General features: G+C 36.8%; 1 long non-coding RNA gene across 2 annotated transcripts in view; it reads right to left on the bottom strand.

The window, feature by feature from the left end:
• The window catches only part of LOC130158197 (uncharacterized), a 144354-nt gene that overhangs the window by 43748 nt on the left and 80516 nt on the right, over positions 1–20090 (bottom strand). Inside the window, exons 13-15 of one of the 2 annotated variants that reach the window (XR_008825202.1) lie at positions 15445–15566; positions 12060–12146; positions 10941–11052 (exon numbers count right to left, since the gene is read on the bottom strand). This is a non-coding gene — a long non-coding RNA (uncharacterized LOC130158197). The remainder of the gene's footprint in view (positions 1–10940; positions 11053–12059; positions 12147–15444; positions 15567–20090) is intronic. The other variant, XR_008825201.1, reaches the window with a different exon arrangement.

Below are 20090 nucleotides of genomic sequence, written 5' to 3'. Positions count from 1 at the left end.
CCCAGGATTACTCCACTGCTCTAAGAAAGATAAAGTAGATGTATCTGGATTTCATAATGTAGGCAAGTGCCTCTAGCCATAGGTGATGAAAGTTACCTGGCTATGTATTCAAAGCTGTATCTTTCCACAAAGAGTTGAATAGCAACGGCAACAAATGTATGCCTCTAAATACAGTGGTTAAAATTCCATCCGGTTAAAATTCCATCCTGGAATGTGGGAAACTCTATTCCTTTTGCATAGAGTCATCCTGCCTTCACCAGTTTTTCCTTCTAACAGCAGGCTGTCTCAGTCATTTTCGTTTCCTTATTTAATGAGCTTAACTTCATCAAGAACTTCTCAGGTAGAGTAGAAAACTCATATAACATGTAAAGGACAGTCAGGTATTTGATCCTCACTATATTGCACATCTGGTGATGAATTCCCCAAGGTAAACTGTGACAGACATATTTTAAAATGGTCAGATTCAGGAAGGGATAACACCAGTAAGAAATTAAGAGTTGAGGAAAGCATGGCTACTTGCTGGACCCTGCCTAGCATTTGGAGGACTGACACTTCTCCATGTACATTACCAGTATGACACTGAATAGCCATGTATGACAGTACTGTCATCTTTAAGCATTTCAAAGCATATATTTCAGAGATTTCTAAAACTGCAGAAATGTCAGATGACAGGATTTCTCAAACGCTATTCCATAATTAGCTATTTTCCTCCACCATCAGTGGAGGAGAATCAACACAACTGTATTACATGCCATCCTGCCACATGTATACCTATTGACCTTATTCCATGCATACTGTTTCACTGAAATCCGTTTCAGGAGTGTTCAATGTCCTGGGCGTCACCCTTGAATTAACAAAACTGGAATACTTGGAAATGCATTCAGTTCATGAATTCTGGGATAATATGGTATCTATTGTCATCAGGTGCCAACTACAAATGTACAGATGGTCTAAAACTTTTTATAAAGTTGGGGTCTTTTTAGGCACTGCTTTATTCATTTAACTGATGCAAAACTAATTTCTTTTTTCTCTTGAACGTTTCTTTTATTTCATCCTGTAAAAGGCAGATAATGAGAACACTAAACCTACCAAAATTGAACAAGTATGTGAAGGAAAGAAAAAGAATAAAAAATTTAATTTCACAACAAACTATCCATCATTTCTGGCCAATTTTCTCTCCTATGACTTAGAAATCTTTACTGAATTTTCTTTTAATTGAATACAGGCTTCGGTTTGTAATGCAGAGATGTGTTTGTAAACTGACCGCTAGAGAGAGGCACTGGAAGCCTAGAAAAGTTTTAAGAGAAAATATTCAGGTGAGTAGCCCTGAGTTTAATTTCAAAAGATAAAAAAAAAAAAACTTGAATAACTTTTCAACCAGCTCTTTTGGGGGGGGTTATACAGCAGGGATTCAGCTGTTCCAAAACAAACTGAGAGGCACTTCCTAAACTCGCCGTATAAATGCTGGCTCATTATTTAACAGGAGCAATACACCCACCCCTGCCCAGGTCTCCATGTACCAAGTCAGGCCTTCAGAAAGGGCCATTCTCAGATACTAGGTCATCTGTATAACGATGGGAGCAGATCAGTTTTTCCTTGGAGCATTTAACTTTCAAATTCAATTACTAGGGACATGTCTTGGAAGACATAATGTGCTACTGCAAAGTTTCTGAGTAAGGACATGTTTCAATCCTTCTCTTTCACTTCTAGTGAGACCATTCATTGTAACCATTTCCAAAGCAAGCTGGGGTGGGTGGCTAGGTGGGGGGTGTGTCCACAGAAGCCCACCTACCCATCAACCTTGCATGTTTCCAAAGCAACACAGTCCACCTTTTCGGTACTAATCAGCCGCTTCCTTAGCCAAAATTATATAGTAATTGGAAAGAAAATGTTGAGTTTAAGAACAGCATTGCTGTTGCTGGGACAGGTAGCATCTTTATAGATTAGCTGTCCTGCCCTCTGCTCTTTGAGCCTTTATGACTGCATATTTTCAACCTTTCTCTGTAATCATGAGTGAAACAGAGCTTGTTTGCTTGATTTTAAGGAAAGCTGAAATTCTCAATTAATCCATATTTAAGCAAAAAATATGACATTATCAGCTAAAATTTGTATTAGCATTATATAACTTTCATGCTAAGCAAGTATTTCCCACGTCTGCCAATTTGCCACATACCAAAATCTACAGAGTTAAAAGAAAAAAAAAAAGCTTACAGGTCTATTACATATTTTTATTTTTGTGTGTGTGTGTGTATCTGTTTACACTTTGCTCCTCTTCATTTCTTCAACTACAGGACTCACGCACTGTCTTGAAGTTCCCCCTCATTCCATCACTTGATCATACCTACTCCTGCAACAACAAGGCCTAGGCTTGAAATCAGAGCCAAGTTTGTTTTCCTGATTCAGTTCCTCAGAGATTGTTACAGCACAAACAAACTAGTAGGCTGCAACAAGGCTTTTACCTTCATTAAGATTCTACTGTCCATGCTGTTTCTCCTCCCCCCAGAGGCCAGACCACACTGCTCCTCCTCCATCCAACCCCCTCTCCCACACTCCTCAGGGCTATTTAACTGCTTAGCTGAATGAGCTACAGCTGCACATCATCCATGTCCATCAACCCACTGCCTTGAGGCAAGGCCACAGCTGCATGCTATCAGTGCTAACCAACCCACTGCCTTCATTCCTCTACATGAGATGACTGGGTATACGGTATAGCTGGTGAATATGAATTAATTTCTCCAGTCTCCATCTACTACTGCTGGGATTCTGACAGCTTTTTCTGTGAAAATAAGTTTGTGTACTTTGGAGAACGCATAATGCTCTGGGCCAATACATCTTCCTTCTCTCAGGCTTGGGAATCAGTGAAAAGATGATTTGTTCCAATCTAAATAGTAGAATTCAACTATCACAAACATCTACTTCAAGTCTACTAAGTTTCTGATGAAGCTTTCAGATGGAATTTTTTTATGTCCAATGGAGCTGAAATAAGAAATTATGTTCCAGAAACAGAGTTGTTATGGAAATCAGTCTCCCCTTTCTGCATGAAAGTAGGGCAAGACAAGAAGCACAAGAGCCTTTATAATTTGTTGGTGTTAAAGACTTCTCTTGAGGCAGAGCTGGTGCAGCGCCAGGCATTAAAATTTCTTAGATCATGGGGAGAAGAAGTGCCAGGGATGCTGAACTCAATAATAGAATAAAACTGAAAGACGGAAGTGCAAAGCATTATCCCTAGCAATGTTTATATATTATGCTTGGGGGGGGTGGGGGGGGGTGGGCAGGAAACAGAGAATGGATAAAATACATAAGTAATTTTGGGATTAGAAACTGCAATCTGTGAGTACGTGCTGACAGTGAAATAACAGTTGTATTTCTGATATTCACTGTCATTTTCTTTTTATAATTGTTGTACCCTGTATGTGCAGGAAAAGTAATTCTCAGCATGCCTTCCTATAATCAGGCAGGTCTTTCTACCTCCTGGGAAAATGCTCTTACTATTAAGCAGTATGCAAAATGGCAAACAACCCCAGACTATCCAATTTGCAAAATAAAAGAGTTGACTGTTCCAGCAGAATAAGCAGTGGGATTGAGGTGAAAGCTCTCAGTCAGGTTTGGATACTGCTTTCATAGTGGCCAGTACATCATTAAGCCCTGAGCACCCTACCTATTTTTTTCATCATCAACAAAGGGCTCATTCTGGTTGAGCAGACATCTGATGCTACTCAAAATGCCTAAGGATATTCCCTAGGGACTTCAACTGCCAATCCCAGACAATCAGGGAGTTGGGTACACAGAAGCTCTAGGTCATGTCTACTAGTTGGTGCCTTAGATACCCTACAGCTAGCGTAGCTTAGCACTGCTCAACTGGTTGGTCCTCACATCCCCCGGTTACCATGACTAACATGCAGGCAGCTAGCTGTGGTTTATGCGTTACATTTTTAAACATGCAGACACAGAAATGAGGTACTAAGTACTGAGGCTCAACACATCCAGCCCATTGTGTGGACCTCAAGTTTGGTACATAAGATATATCAGCGCTGGGGTGCCCTTAAAAGTGCTTTCAGTGATGCTCCAAGAACACGGGAGCATTTATGAATTTTAAATAACTTTGTTCCACATCTGCAAAAAACAGTTTACCAGTCAGTAAAAGACAACTAAGAATAACAGAAATAGACTGGTTTAAAATCTAAGAACAAATGTAATTAAAAACTCCCATAGTCTATCTCAATGCATCCAGGCTTAATTTTGAAATTTCCAGGTTGCCTGATTACTTCATTGGACTTATCATATTTTATGCAAAAGTCATAGAGAAGACCCTTTCCTGTCTAAGCTATTTTTCCCTTATCATAGGCAAAGAGAGAAATTATACAAAACTTCCAGGAAATTACACAGAAAACTTCAGTGCTCATTCAAACATTCAGTATCTAAATCAGAACACTTCAAGCACTTGCTTCTGAAAATTCAGAACTTTAAACTTCCTTTTGACTTAAATTACATTATTTGTGTGGTGCTACAGTGTAATGCTAGGGAAGTGAACTGGGCTAGCTAGGTGGACTAGCCACAGTACAAAAAAACCCTGATATAGTAAGATGTTTCTTATCCAAAATCACAATGCAAACATAAGACAAAAGACTACAAGCAAAAGACAGAAGGTGCAATGTGACAATATTGTTCATTCTGGTAATTAGTGTTCCTAGCACAACAGCTGCTTAAATTTGATCTAGCTTCTAGTTTCCCTTCCATCGTACTTCAATAATGTTATGAATATGTTCTTTTATTAGTAATATAAGCCTTATTTTTAAAATACCTTTCTGTAAGATCAGTTGGAAGAAAAATGTCTAATATGGCCCCAACTTTAGTACTCCATAAACTTATTTTTTAATAAATGCATTTATCTTTCTTTTTATTTTGTCTCCTTTTGCATTCCCATCATAGGACAAAACTAAGCATTTTATTTTCCGTTATCACTATAAAGAAAGCACTGATTCAGTTTCAGCACTGCTGAATCCATCAATGCGCTTAGAAGAGATAACTGAAGGAGATAAAATCTCAAGCCATATATAGCTTGCTGTGATTTTCTTTCTAATGTTTCAAAAAAAACTTCAGAAGATAAATTCTTGTACTTAAATCAACTGTCAAGCCTGATTAGGACTGCAATCTCCTAGGAGAAAAGTGCTGCTTAAAGTAACACAATTCTATTTGTGACACTAAACAATCAAACAAGTGACAACCAAAGAAAAGCCCATGGGCCAAAAGTATATAAAAATGAAATTAAAATATTAACAAAAAATAAAGCTTAACATCTCTTCCATTTTTCAACAACTGCACAATTTAAATGCAAAGCCAGCTCTAGGAAAAAAAAAAAAAAAAAAAAAAAGGAGCAAGTTAATTTCTCAGTATGACACAAGTATTGCCAGGTTAGAGCTGGTGGGAGTATTACCAGGTGTAAAATTCTGACATAGTTTAGAATTTTTAAAAAAATAATATCTTGTCAAAAGAAAGGACATTTTCTATATGAGTGCAATATTTTTTTCTACTCAAAATTATATCTGTTGCAAGGAAAACATTTTGAAGTAATAGGCTACAATGGATTTATAGAATATTATAGGTACACTCTCTCGAGCAGTCACCATCTTCATGTATTTGTCTGGTGGTTCCTTTTTCATTTAAAATACACATACAGAGATGGAAAGAACAAAACTGAATAAATGAGCTCTGTGTATGAAAGCTGGTACTATGAAGGGATTTCTACCCCTCTCCGCTATGCTGTTTTTGACAACTTCTGCACTGAAAATTGGTTTTTAGCCCCCCTCCCAGACTCTTGGGCTGATCGTTCAAATTTTAATCATAAGCAACAACGACCTTTTCTTTTTCCAGAAGAATAATCGTATTCCTATGTTACTGGGAAGTTTTCTCTCTCTGTCAAGTAAACTTCCCCATCTCCCCCTAGACCCTATCTAGACTATCCTCTCTCTCCCACTCCCACTCAACTTGTTCTTTTACTGCTGTCAGGCTCTCTGATGTCTCAGGTTCTGATGTCTCTGCAAAATTCAGCTGCCTCCTTCTCTCCTTCACACCAGTAAAACTGTCTGGCCTCTAATTTTATCAGCCAGCTACCTTACCCAAATTAATATGAAGAACGTGACCAAGCCTTGAGGAAAATCTGATCTGGAATGACCTCATCCACCCACATGACAGGCAGCAGGCATTTTAATATGCGGTGAACAGCTACAAAAGTAATGCTGATTCTGTGCTCCTGTTCTGCCTTGATTCTCGTTATATTGACTTCATGGAATTACTTGGCTCTGTAGGAAAATGTCCATATTTGAATGATAACTCCAAAGACAAGCATCTCGGAAGATATCTAAACATCATCGAATTTGTGACTCTGTATGGTTTCATGGAAAGCTAATTTATTTTTTACAACTTTTGTACAAGTAGAGTACTGAAGATTTTGTACATGTTTTGTAAATACATAGTTTTTTACACATTGCCTTTACAGGCAGACAAGCTCACAGGTACTTGGTTCACGACTGCATGAACTGCAGCTGTAAATGATATATAAATTCAGGTAACAATTTATGATTCTGGCATTAAATAATGCAGGTAGAAACAGTACTAACAAATGTAGTCAGTGAAACCTCTCCAAAACTGCGTTGAGTAACTTAAACTCAAATTTACATATTTTGGCTATTTTGGCTACAGTTCTGACATTGCAATTCCAGGCATCTGCCGCTTTGCAGAAAGATCTTTGCACATTATCTGCTGTAGACTGAAGTGACAGCATTAGTAATAAGACAACAAGAGTTTGTCGGGGACTTGCTAAGTTTGATTTGGCTCCCATGGCTCAATTTCTGATTGAGCCAGTTCTCCCACTGCTCAAGAGACTCCAGTCAAGATACTCTCCAGCTAACCATGCGGTTGCATCTCCTCTAACATCTGCTGCTTTGCACAGCCTGTATGTACCTTCTGCTAAGGCAGGTATGAAAATTACTATCCCTGAAATTCAGCATATTTTTCTGCAGTCATAAAGGTGTACCTAATAAAAGCACCTTTTTAGCAGTAGATGAAACCAGCAAAAAACCAAACCCTTAATGGTAGAGACTAAAATTTTATTTTCTAATTGGCTATTAAATGCTCGCTGCAAAACTGTGGATATTCCTTAACACCATTTTTAGTGCATGCTTCTTAGGAAAAATGACTTAACATCAAACGTATAGCAAATCATAGGAAGATGTGCAATGTGGAATAGTTTAAACATTTGCTGTCTTGAGAAAAGAAAGGAATAATTCTTAGATACTTCAAAATGTCATTGTACTGTTAATTCTAGTTCATTTCATATTTAAGGATTGAGCTTTTTTTCCTCAGCTCCTTAGAAAATTTTATTGGGTGTTTTGTGGTTTTTTTAAACATTCTTTGAATCTAATTTCAGCCACACCTCTTTTTTAGCAATTACTGGAATGTGGAATTGAAGGAAAATCCACTTCAGATCTCAGTGCAGACACAATTTTAAGTATTGAAGACTATGTGCTTTTCTTTTTCCAAAGTCTGATATGGTCTACTATGGAAATATTTAAATGATATGAATTTTACCCGAATAGGTGGAAAGAAAGGCAAATTAAATTCTGCAAATTTAAACTCGAGTTTTTTCTTTGCAAACAAAAATCAGAGAATACCTCATGATACTGTAGCTGGGGATATAAGCAATCTAAGTACTAGGTCCCTGTGAAGATGGAATTTTAGCCTATAATTTCAGAGCTGAATTACTCCTTTGTGTTATTCTATATAGCAAGGTGATGAGTTTGTCTCTCATTCACATTAATTTCAGAGGAAGAGAGTTACTAATAAATATTGTATAAAAATATTTGAGACCTGGAAAGTGTATTTATCAAACAACCACTGATAATATCAAAATGTTATCATTTAAAAAACATATAAAACACATAAAATACCTGCTCTTTCCACAAGCTCACATGTACTTACAGCCTGTAAAAGAGCTGTTATGTTCACAATGTGGTACCTCATATTAATACACTTATTTGAAATCACTTTGCCTCTTAGCTTTGAAATTCAGTTGCAGCATTTCTGAGTTACATACTTCATATTAATACACTTATTTAAAATTTGCCGCAGCTTTGAAATGTAAACAGTTACAGCATTTCTGAGTTACAGTCACAGCTCATATTTGTGGATTACATTTTGTCAGTGATATTTATATCTATGCTATCCTTAAACAATATCAGTTCAAAAGTAAAGAGCTAAGCGGACACCACAGTAAACCTTAATGATTAATGTCCACACAAAAAAAAAAATCCGAACCTCAATGAGGTTCCTATTTCACGAAATATGAGGGGTCACTTATCTCTCAGTGACTTGTTTTTCAGCAGATGGTTCAGGACCACAATATTCTGAAAGGTGCTTCTCGCTGTAGTTCCAGACAAAATTTCCAAACTACATGGGCAAACACGATGGCACCTGCAGTGCTCCTTGCTCTTTTTCTTCTACAGTCAAGCAATAATTTAAAGATAGCAAGGTCTGCTCGACATCTCACTGTCAATACTTTCTAATAGTGCAGGGGCACTCACACGGTTATTCACATGCAAACTGTGAATCAGTGCAGCGTAACCAGCTAAGTTTAACCAGTCAGAGAAATTTATGGATCAGAGAGATGAAGAGTTTTACCAAAGCCCATTTAGATCAGTGATTACAAGCAGCAAACCAAATAACCCATGCAGTGACCTTCAATGTGGTTATTCAGCAGATTAGACAAGACTATAGTCTCCCTGCTGGTCAATGGGTCTAGCTGTACATATCCAGGTGTCGTGAATGCAGAGGACAGTTCCCTCTGTGGGACAATAGGCACCGGTGGGTTTATGCTTGGACTGACACACATGCAAGCTTAACCTCAGAACTTCAGCTCAAATTTTGCAGTAAGAATGAGGGTCATCCATAGACAATTTTGTTCTTCAGCCTTGTTCCTGGTTATTATAGTATTAATTACATGCATGAACACAAAATAGTTGCTCCCTGATTAATCTCGCAGTGTCCCAAGGTGTTATATACTTGCCCTTTGCTCAAATAAACAAATCTGTATCTTCAAAACAACTTTTAGATTTTTTTAAAGGCAACTCTGTCAGCAATGGTTTATCCAATGTCAGACCCCACAAACAGAAAACAGCCTAATTTGAACAGAGGGCAAACTTAGGGCTGGGAAATTTCCTTCCTGACGGTAGCAGCTGATACTTCTCTTGCTGTGTGATCTCCCTGAAAATCCCTGAAATCCTCACTATTTTTGTTGCATTCAGTTCACATTTAGTACCTTGAGGACTTTACTTTTAAATGCAAGCTGACTGTCTGCTCAGGCTAGGCTAAGTATATGCTTAAATTTTATCCTGATGTTTTCACTTATGTTTATAAATGATGCCAAATTTAAATAAATAAGAGAGAAGGAGGTATAAATCTGTGAAATATAACAAGTTTAATCTTACAATATCTCATACACCATCTACAGTCAAATGTTCAAAGAGTGAGAGAAAGGAAGTTTTCTGTTCTCCTGTGTTCCTTTAGGGCCTTATCATTTGAAGATCTGGAAAATGAACCTTGCAGAATAGTAAGATCAGTTATTTTTACCTACAGCAATGAATCCACGGGTGAAGATGCAGGGTAGAGCATGTCCTTTCAGGCACAGCTGGAACATCACTAGGTGAAGGGGAGTCCTCTCTAGCAGTATGGGGTCAGGTTGGAAGCAGTCTTTCGAGAGTACTGGCCTAAACTATTCACTGATCAAAACATCAGTTAGGAACCTTTCCCTTGTCCCATTCAATCAAGCAATATTCAGGCACCAGCGTGCAGCTCTAGCAGCTAAGGAAGAAGTGATAATAGGGGCAAGTATCTTGCTACAAAAATTCCTCTGATTATTTAACAAGCTTCAGTTTCCAGATCACAGATGTAAATTTTCAACTAAAATAGGAATTAAGTTAAATGAATGAGTACATATTCTCTCAACTGTGATGCCAACACCTTACTTCTGTTTCTATCTGTTTACAACTCAGTACCTTTCAACTACACTAGTTGAAAATGGCTTCTGGAGCTGAACTGTTTTTGCAGAATCAATCAGAGAATGAAAGAATCAACCTCATCCGTTTCTCAGACTGAACAACAAAAAAATAAATCCCAGGTCAGGGAGAACGCTGCAACCAATCAATTTGTTTGAACGTAGCCAAGTACTTGGTAGTCTAGAAAACAGACTTCATAAATCAAGACTTTTCATTTAGGACAATTTTCTTTTGAATGCAATATTGTTTATATCTACAGGCACAGAAGCTAATACAGGCATCTCAGTGGTAGCTTGAAAAATTATGACAGTTCTAGAAGGTAATTATACTTATTTCTCCCTTTACAAAGTAATCAAAAATGTACAGATTGTACTTTGGAAGCTATTGCATGCCACACTACCTAGACTAAAAGAGGCTTCTGCTGTTATGGAAATACTTAACCATTCATTTAAGGCAAATATTGATTGCAGAATGACTGCTTGGTTTTTAGCTTTGTTTTATAACTGAGTATTCAGTCAACAATTATGTGCAGTGAATTATGAAATATTACATGAAAGAATGAAACCTAAGGACTGAGTGCAGCATGAAGTTACGCTTACCTTTAATTTTAAGTTGAGGTTAGCTAATGTTGACTAAATGTCTGCATTACCCTGAATCAGGATGCCTGATTAAACTCTTACCATGGGTGTACTGAAGAGTTTTCTGAGAAATATCACATATGCGGTTTTGGACCACTACTTAGTACAAGGTATAGCTTCAAACTGAGGTTTCCATGTTTGGAATAATATCAATAACTAACTATAGCAGGAAGCCAGGATAAGAAATAAATCCAAGTAATTGTGTTACCTCTTCTTCAGTTTGCTTCTTAATTATATGAACAGCTTTTCTTACCTTCTTACCTCTCCTTTAGCAGAAATTCCAAGATGATCCTCTGGAGGAAACTTGTGAAGGATGGAATATGTTCCAGTTGTCCTCACCTACGACAGTCACCGGATAAGCCACCCTGTCAGATATCAGAAAGTCAGTGAATCTTAAGATACCAGTATGGACATTATTAGAACAATAGTTACTTCAGGCTATTTTAAAGAAAACCTTGTGGTGAGTCACAAATATGCTAATTCTTACATGGTCAGTTTCACGAAAACAGGAGCCAAAGAGCTCACAACAGAAAATAAAGTTGTTTTCATTTTAACAATTATAATACAACCACTGCAGAATTAGTTCTGCTCTTTCCATGTTTTTATGTGTACGCATTTTACATATCTTTAGATACAAAGCAAACATTACTTTTCTTCATCAAAGATAGATGTTCCATGCTAAATATGAATGGAACAGGAAGCAGAGAAGTGATGCAATAGGGTTTATTTTAGAAAAGATAATCTCAGATACCTTTTGGTTTTACAGATATGTCATACCTCAGCATCTGTGAAATTTCTAAGTGTCACAAATATTTGCATGATTAAACTAGCTGCAGGACTGAAACAATCCTTCATTAGGGGAGTAAGTCTTGAACATACCTTTATGCGTATATATACTTATATATATGCTTAATTTTGAATTTAAAAATTGCATGACTGCTCTTCCCAAGTCACTGAGAAAAGCATCTGCACCCTTTCAGTATATATTTCTATTCATATTTTTAGTCATATATGGAACTTTTGCCTTTCACTTGATTATTCAAAAATTCCCCAGATTTTTACATTTCTTCAGATCTCTGGAATGCTGCTTAAAAATTGGTGTCAGGTAGCCCAGTTTCAAGTTTTTTGGTACTGAAGGAAATGTAAAAGAGACTGCATATCAGAATGTGTGGTTTGACGGCTCCGTCCTTGAAGTCCTGTAGAATTCTTAAGCAGGTGTCACTTCGACCTGCCAGTTTGTTCCTGTTGCTCTTGACAATTTGCTCTGTTGTTCAGTTTGTTCTACCTGTGCCACAGTTTGAGGTGCATACAGCCATGTGGAGGAGTTCCAGCACACTCAAGCTCCTCTATAGATAGATGCCAAAAAAATTACCTGATTTTCTTGCTATAGCCTTATCTTCTCTGAACTCCTCTTTTGGTCCCTAAAGGCCTTCTTGAAAGCATCTTGCTCCAGCTGCATCTGTAAAAGGGATTTATTACTAGCTTGTAATGCTATTTATAAGTGACTTTTCAAACTTCTATTGGCATGCCTTCTATATTTCCATTTAATCTGTCATGGTTCATCTTTCCTGCTTTCTTCATTTGGACATAACTAGCTTTTTGAGATGTTCCTTTTTAATTCTGTTCCTTGATTGTTTAACCATGCTAGCTCATATTGGTCCCTCTAAAGGCCCCACCTTCCCACCAATGACTGTATGACTGTAACAAATTTTTATGAACTAAATGTTAGTAAATTGTGTGATTGTTGATACACTGTGTGATACATTTGACATAAACATGTTCTGTTTCCTTGAAGTCACACTTTGAAACACTTGAAATTAAATGCTAACAAGTAATGTTTCACTGTCAAGGAGGAATCACAGAATGTTGACAATCCATCATAAACATGATCAAAAAGCAATGTGCTTATTAGACACATGTTTTTATATATCTAAAAATAAGAATTTCATTCAAGTAATGCAGTTGATTACTTGATACTAGAGAGATTACTTTTCAGCAAATATGTTTCTTCATAGAATGGGAAGCTCATGTAAATGTGACCTAAATTACAACCAGGGTACAAATACTGTAAAATCCTGAATAGATGGAAGTAGAGACCGACAGGCACATAGATATGAGCTAGGTACCAGAACAAGACTCCTAATTCAATGTGCTAGAAAAAACCTCAGGTCTAGTATCCTAAGAGGTTATAACTGCATTGGGTCAGACTGTTCAGACTGCTCCAATAGTGACCAGCAAGGGAGCTAAAAGCCTGCCTAGTAAAAACCCTTACAGTTACTATAAAAGCAAAGCAATTCTTTTCTTTCTTCTTGGAAGCAGTTCTTTTTTTTCAAATTAATGCTGCCAGTCCTTGCACTGTCATTTACTCTGCTAATATGTAGTCATCAGTCAAATTCTGAATTTCTCTTCCTTGGAATATTCCATTTATATCCAAGTATTAACCCAATCCTACTCTGTAGTGTGATAACCCACGGGGAATATATACACATGGACATTTGTACCTTACGAAACGCAAGCTCTATTTATGAGCATGCTTAATGCTCCACAAGTTAACAGAACATTCATTGAAAGGATTTGGTTTTGTACCACCCACCAGACAAACCACAGAGGCAGCCTGGATCCTATGGTTTTATTTTGAAGAAAACTTTAAAAAAAAATTTAAAATTATCACACTTGTTTTGTTAAAGAAGAGTTAAGCAGGAATTTAACTTTTTCCTTCAGAGCAGAAAATTCTAAATAGAAAAGCAAAGAGTTTAACATAGAGTAATAGCCACTAAAATGAAATTTAAATTCAAGTTACAATGACAGAGGAAAAGTAATTCTATTGGCAAAGTCACGATTTTAAATTGCCTAGAGCAACTGCAACCACTTTGTAATACTTTTATTTTTCATTAAATGAAGACTGGAGAAATTATGCAGGCATTTTTAAAATAACAGTTCAACATGTCATCAAAGCTTGTAAAAACAACTTAAGTTTTAACTCTTCTGATTTAGCATTGTTTACTCTCCTGATTTAGTATCATTTGTCTTTGTCTTAGATATGCAAAAATATGTTAGTCTGAAAACAGCTACCTATTTGCAAGTTGGGGCTATTATTCTAGGAAAGGCTCTGGTGACAGGGCTGTCCAGGGAGGCAATGGAATCATCATCCCTGGAGGTATTTAAAAGATGTGTAGATGTGGTGCTGAGGGACATCATTTAGAGGTGGACTTGGCAGTGCTGGGTCAACAGTTGGACTTGATGACCTCAAAGGTCTTTTCCACCCTAAATGATTCTATGATGATTCTATGCAGACACATCTGTTGGAGAAACATTTAAAAATCCTTTCCTGTTGTTTCTGCCCCTTTAATATGATTTTAACCTGTGTAATTTTATGGAAATGAACAGGGAAAAATTAAGACCATCAGGTGGCTGCATGCTGACACATGTATTAGGCAAAAGCAGAATCAGACCTTTTGGATGCCCAGTTGCTTCAAAAGACTACACAGATCTACACAACTGATATTGGGCAATTATGGGATAATCTCCTAGCTGCTCATAGCTAAAGATTAAATTAAACCCTAGAAGCATAAAATTAAAAATGAAAACTGGACATAGGTTATTACTGTATTCAATCTCATACTTTTTTAAGAGCTTCATCCAATGACTTTTTAACATGTGAGGATGGCATGAAGGCATTGACAAAGTTACTGCAAAGGGATTACCGTCATGTGGGGGGCAGCTGCTGTCTCTTTGGCACAGATGTTACAAGACATCTATTTCCCTAGTGCCCTGGAAACAGTGCTTCAAACAGTCCTGATGCATCTCTATATCACGGCCTGAGCACTTCATCTTTTCTTGTGCATCCTTCAAGACTGCTTGGTGAAGTAAAAATCCTTATTTCATAGGGATATTTGTGGGTAATCAAACCTTTTCACTGATACGCTAGCTCCAAGTATTTGGATAGTCAAAGTGATACTCCTCTCCAGCTTTTTTGCCCCCCCCCCCCCGCCCTGCTCCCCAGCACATTAAAATACAATACTGACATACTAAAAGCTCAGAACATCCTTCAGGTATAAATATAGCCACCTTTTAAATTTTATTATAAACAGAAAGGTAGGCATGTGGCTTATTTCTTCTAATAATTTTATGGAAATGTTCTATTCAAATCAAGAGGTGTGTTGCGGGATTTTCAAATCTGTCACAAGGTAGTCACAGGAACATTCACACCCTGTCTGGTGTGACCACCCAAACCAGTCTATACTCCTGTTGTTTACTAAGTGCATCCAAGCATTTCAAGTAACTGTTTAAATACCGTTTGAAGTTGGGTCTTTAGGCATCGCTCAGGTTGGTAACTAACTCCTCATCTAGATACATACAAAGTATTGCTAAAGCAAGCTATTGCTGTATCTTGGGTGAAATGTATTTTAAATCTAGGTCCTTGGTCGTACCTCTGTCCAGCAACAAAATAACCTACAATCCAGGTGCAAGGATCTCAGTTCCTGCTGAGTTTATAAAATTGATTCCTTTTTCCCCTTAATGAAATTAAGTCTAATAAAAAAGTCTAACATGACAAAATTTAGAGTCACTTGTATCTTTGACAAAGGCTTTTTGTCACCGTGTCTACAATGATACATATACATTCACTTTGTAGAATTTGCACTTTGAAAAATAATTAAGTTAAACCATCATGCTCATAACAGTATTGTTAGCATGCAAGCATATCTGGAGCTCCACAACACTGGAAATTTACTGTATAAACATGAGGTATTACTTACACAGAAATGCTGTGTCTCGAAGCTGGCGGGTTATTTGCACAGTGTCCCTATACCTTTTAAACTGCTGGGCCAGGAACAACTGAAAGATTAGAGGTATGCAGCCTGCTCACAGATGCTCCTTCCTGTGAAAATCATAAAAACAACGCACAACTGTTACCTACAGGCAAAAATTCCTTAGTAAGGTAATGTAGGTGGGAGATATCAGCCCACATCTCCATAGACACATTAGTGCTATGAGCTGCTCCTTGGAGATACTCACCAGTCTTTCCCTGCTTAATGACTAAATTATTTAAGGTAATCCTGATGTAACACTATCTCCTAATAACTGATTCTTAATTTATTCATAGCTAAATGATGATTTTAAACATATTGATAATTACTAGTTTTTAATGACTGTATTGACAGAAATATCTAAATCTCAGATTTTACCCATTAGAGCCTTAATTGGGGACATTGCCACCATATTCTTGTTTGTCAAAAATGGGGAGGAACAGTTATTAATGCTGCAATTGTGGCATTGATACACTGCATATTCCTTATGTAAAGCAAACAATGATATGTCAACACAGCCTCCAGGATCTTCACTTGGTGCACCGATTTATCTTGTTAATAACAGCTTCAACACATGCAGAGAACTTTATTTAAATGTAAATTTCTCTCATTTTTCAGTTTCAGATTGAGGAACAGCATCAGAGACCATTCAATTTTTAGCTCTGCTATTCAGGAAAGAAATATCTTGACACCGGTAAACTTGAAAATTAAGTGTAACTGCAAATTTTTGTAATGAAGATGTTTGAGCTACATTTACATACTGGGAAAATGGGAGATCCTAGAATACTTGGTAGGTATATCAGAAGTTTTAGTCCAAAATGAATGAAGCTTTAAAGTATTTTTTATTGTGTCTGTATTTTAGAAATATTGGTATTAAGCCCTGTGCCACTTTGTTTTCTCATTAACAGGGAACACACACAGAAACACATGCATAAGGCAACTCTTTTGATACTTTGGACTATATCTACTTATATTAATGTTAGTGAGTAGTAGAGAGGCAGGATTCAAAATAAAAATGTTTTGTGATCGTCAGATCAACCGGTCAGAGCGCGCGTTGCGGACAGGCCCCATTATCCTCCCAGGTGTAAGCCATGAAAACACACTGAGCACCTATCAAGCCAGTCTTCAGCTTCCCAGTTCCCACAAGCCTGCAAGAAAAAGCCTTTTCTGCCTATGACTGTGTATTACAAACTTCTTCAGATATTTTTTTAATTGATTCCAGTTGGAGATTTTCCTGAATCAAGACTATTACCACATAGTCTATTTTAGCATGGTAACTAGATTTCTTAACGTGTTCTGTTTTAGCTTTGCAACTATATTGTTTGCTTCTGTGTAATCACTATGGAGAGACTGCTGCTAACCAACCTTGCTCATGTAATTTTATGCTAAAGAGGGAAAGACTCATTTAAAACTTACTGAGGAGACCATTGTATAGGTAACTAATGAAACCAACTTGGACTCTCCTTGGGCTCTCGATATAAAGGAACTAAATTAAGGTTCAGTGATCGGTCACCTGTAACTATAGGGTCAACTGTGGTATGAGATCCCTTAGAAGACTCAGAGATAGCTGTAAGGAGCATGTGCGATGCTCAATTAACATGGTACTGCCTGTTGAATGAATATGTATGATCTTTCTGAGAAATGTAATGCATAGTCATAAGTGTGGACTATATAATTTTGTTTGAATGAAACATATGGTGTGTGGTGGAACAATCCCCCATGCATCCAATGCTGCAATAAATAATGTCTGCTTCTTAATGCTACATTGGTATTAAGGAGTTTTCCCGATTTCGGTGACAAGACCATAGGAAAAATAGTATTGTAATAACTAATTACACAGAACTCATTAAGCAAAGATCCTGAACAGGCACCTGTCAGAAAGACCATGGAGTCTATTCAGAGAGCTGTGCTGTGTGACGAAAGCTGAAGGAAGTTCATAATTTGTGATTTCACTGTTTCAGTGTTCAGACTGGAGCACACAGCGTGACAGTTAGTTACTAAATTGCACTTGATCAGTTTTTAAAATCTGAACAGCCAAACACTGGGGGAAAATGTCAATTCTTGAGCTTCAAATTAGGGTAAAATAACGTATTTTGAAGTCTTTCAAGCTATATTTATGGGGGGTGTTGTTCTATTTACTGCCCTCTGTCACAATGTATTTGCTTTTTCATTAGGGCACTATCTGACAAAAGACCAAATCCATGAAGTCTGTGCAGTTCTTTGTCCTTCTTTGAACTCCTGAAATCCAAACTTGGAACCACCATGTGCACAATTAATTTAAGTGTTCACGGAAACATGCTTTTCAACTGTTTCCAGCTGAAGTCATGAGGAAAACTGCTTTAATAACCCTTTCCTCCTTAAACTTCAATAAACATTTTTCTTCTTTAAATTTAATGTTGCTTCTTGGCTTCTGGAAGGGTACTACAGAAAACATTTTTTACTCACTTTCTTTGGAGAAGCTACAGTATACCTGGCTGGGGGAAGAAAAAAAAAAAAAAAAAAGAGGAAAAACTTTAATAAAGTATACACAAGAAACATTCAACAGCAGATTAGTGTTTATACTTCTGAGCAGACCTATAAAGTCAAAGAAAAAGAAAAGTTAATAATTCATTTTTGCCTTATTTTATATTACCATGGATAAGAAATTGTACCCTGTTAATATTTGTCAAAGTCTATTCTGTTTTTCTGTTATCTGTGTGAATGGAAATAAATATTTCCCTGCATCATAACAACTTATTGTTATGAAAACTGATTTTCCCCAACAAACCTCAAATAAATATTTTTCCAAATAATTTGATAATGGGATTTAGTTCTTTATCCTGAAAACACATCTTGCTGAAGAAGTACAGGAAAAGTTAACTTATAAGGTTGGCAGCCAACAAACATACTAGCATAATGATCCTGGTGAAATAACAGCTTATGTAAGCAGGTAAAGTGCCAGTGGGTACATTGTTTCACTGATGTTATAACAAAACCCAAAAACCAAAACAAAAACAAACCAAGCCAAAGCAAACAAATAAACAAAAAAAAAAACCAAACCCAAAAAAAAGAAGTGGGCTATATTGAATGAAAATTTCAAAATATTTGAATATTTGGAACAAAAAGTTTCTCTGCAAGATAGAACAAGTGAGCTCCCTCTTTAGACACTTTGTCACAGAAGCAGGAAAGATTTTTGTTTCAATTAAAATCGGTATGATATTTTTTGAATGGTCATTGACTTGACTGTCTAATCTACAAATTTAAGAAAACTTCCTGCCCTCTCTGTAAAAGACAACGACCCAACTATCCAGCTTCTCTCTAAGTCAGTTGTCATGCACTGACTGCAGGAAAACAGGTATGGAGTAATTCATTCTATTGATCAAGGCCTGGAAAAACAATGGAACTTCATGCGAACATCAGTGTGTTTTGAAATGTGTTGAAATGAAGGCAGCTCTGAAGTACCTGTGCTGGAAGTGAGTTTCGTTGCAGAGAACCTTTCATACCCAACAAGCTGGTTTAAATTTGTTTTTGAAAGAGAAGGAAGTAGGTTACAGAGAACTGAATGGACTCTACAGTTACTCTGTTATCACCAAGTATGTATTTTTAAGATGTCAGTGGTATTCTTGAAGTGCCAGAATATGATTAGAAGCCAATCAGGAATGCAAGAACAACGAAATATTTCATAACTGACCATCACTACTTATTCCTGGTCAAAAAATATGCTTGGAAGAAAGAATATATCTTATTGTTGATTAAACATGTAGTTTATTGCATGTTATAGTGCACAATGGTTTGTATTGTTTATGTTTTTCACTGTATCTATATCTATATAACCATATCAGTAAATATATTTGTGTATGTATATAGTATAGATGTGGCTGAACATAGGGAATTTTGAATTAGTGCAGTTCCACTGTCATGTTCTGAGTAAATAAAATAAAGGCAAATAAAAGCATACCTGACTACATTAAACAATGTAACTGTCTTCAAACGATGTCTTCTCTAGCTGTCAATGCATTTTCATCCATAAATAACAGCAGCTCTATACAACTCAGCTAGTTAGGTGTGCAGTGATGGGTTGGATTGTTCCAAGATGAAAGCTGCACCTCTGAACAGATTTTACAGTTTTTTACAACAAATTACTGATAAGCTGATAGCTGTAGATTTACAATTTATGGTATAAAAAATTTCCAAAGTGCAACATCTAGAACCATACTCACTCTTCTAACACATCTACCGGCCTAAGGTCACCCTCTGGCTAGTATTTGAAGATAGGATAAAAGATAAAATACACTGGCCACTGATTAAAAACACAGCATTGAGGAAACCATCAATTTCAGCTGTTTTCTTAAAACAGCTAATAAGATTTCTGTGTCACAACAGCAACATAAAAGTTTTGCCTGAGGCTGGATCTCTTTCCAGGATGAACATATCCCTTGCTTAATGAAACAAGTGATGCACAGAGGAAATAAAATATGAATATCAGAATCGCTATTACACATGGTCACTCAGGCCACTAGCAGAAAAAAATTAAATTAGTAAAGTTTTCTGATAGCTCTTTTTCCTATTTATTTTCATGGAAAAGAAAAAGGAAATATCCACTTATATTCCTGATG

This window comes from Falco biarmicus, chromosome 1, assembly GCF_023638135.1.
Source record: "Falco biarmicus isolate bFalBia1 chromosome 1, bFalBia1.pri, whole genome shotgun sequence".
Classification (NCBI taxonomy): domain Eukaryota; kingdom Metazoa; phylum Chordata; class Aves; order Falconiformes; family Falconidae; genus Falco; species Falco biarmicus.
Note: the sequence above shows the minus strand (reverse complement) of the source record. Positions and strands in the feature narration are given on the sequence as shown.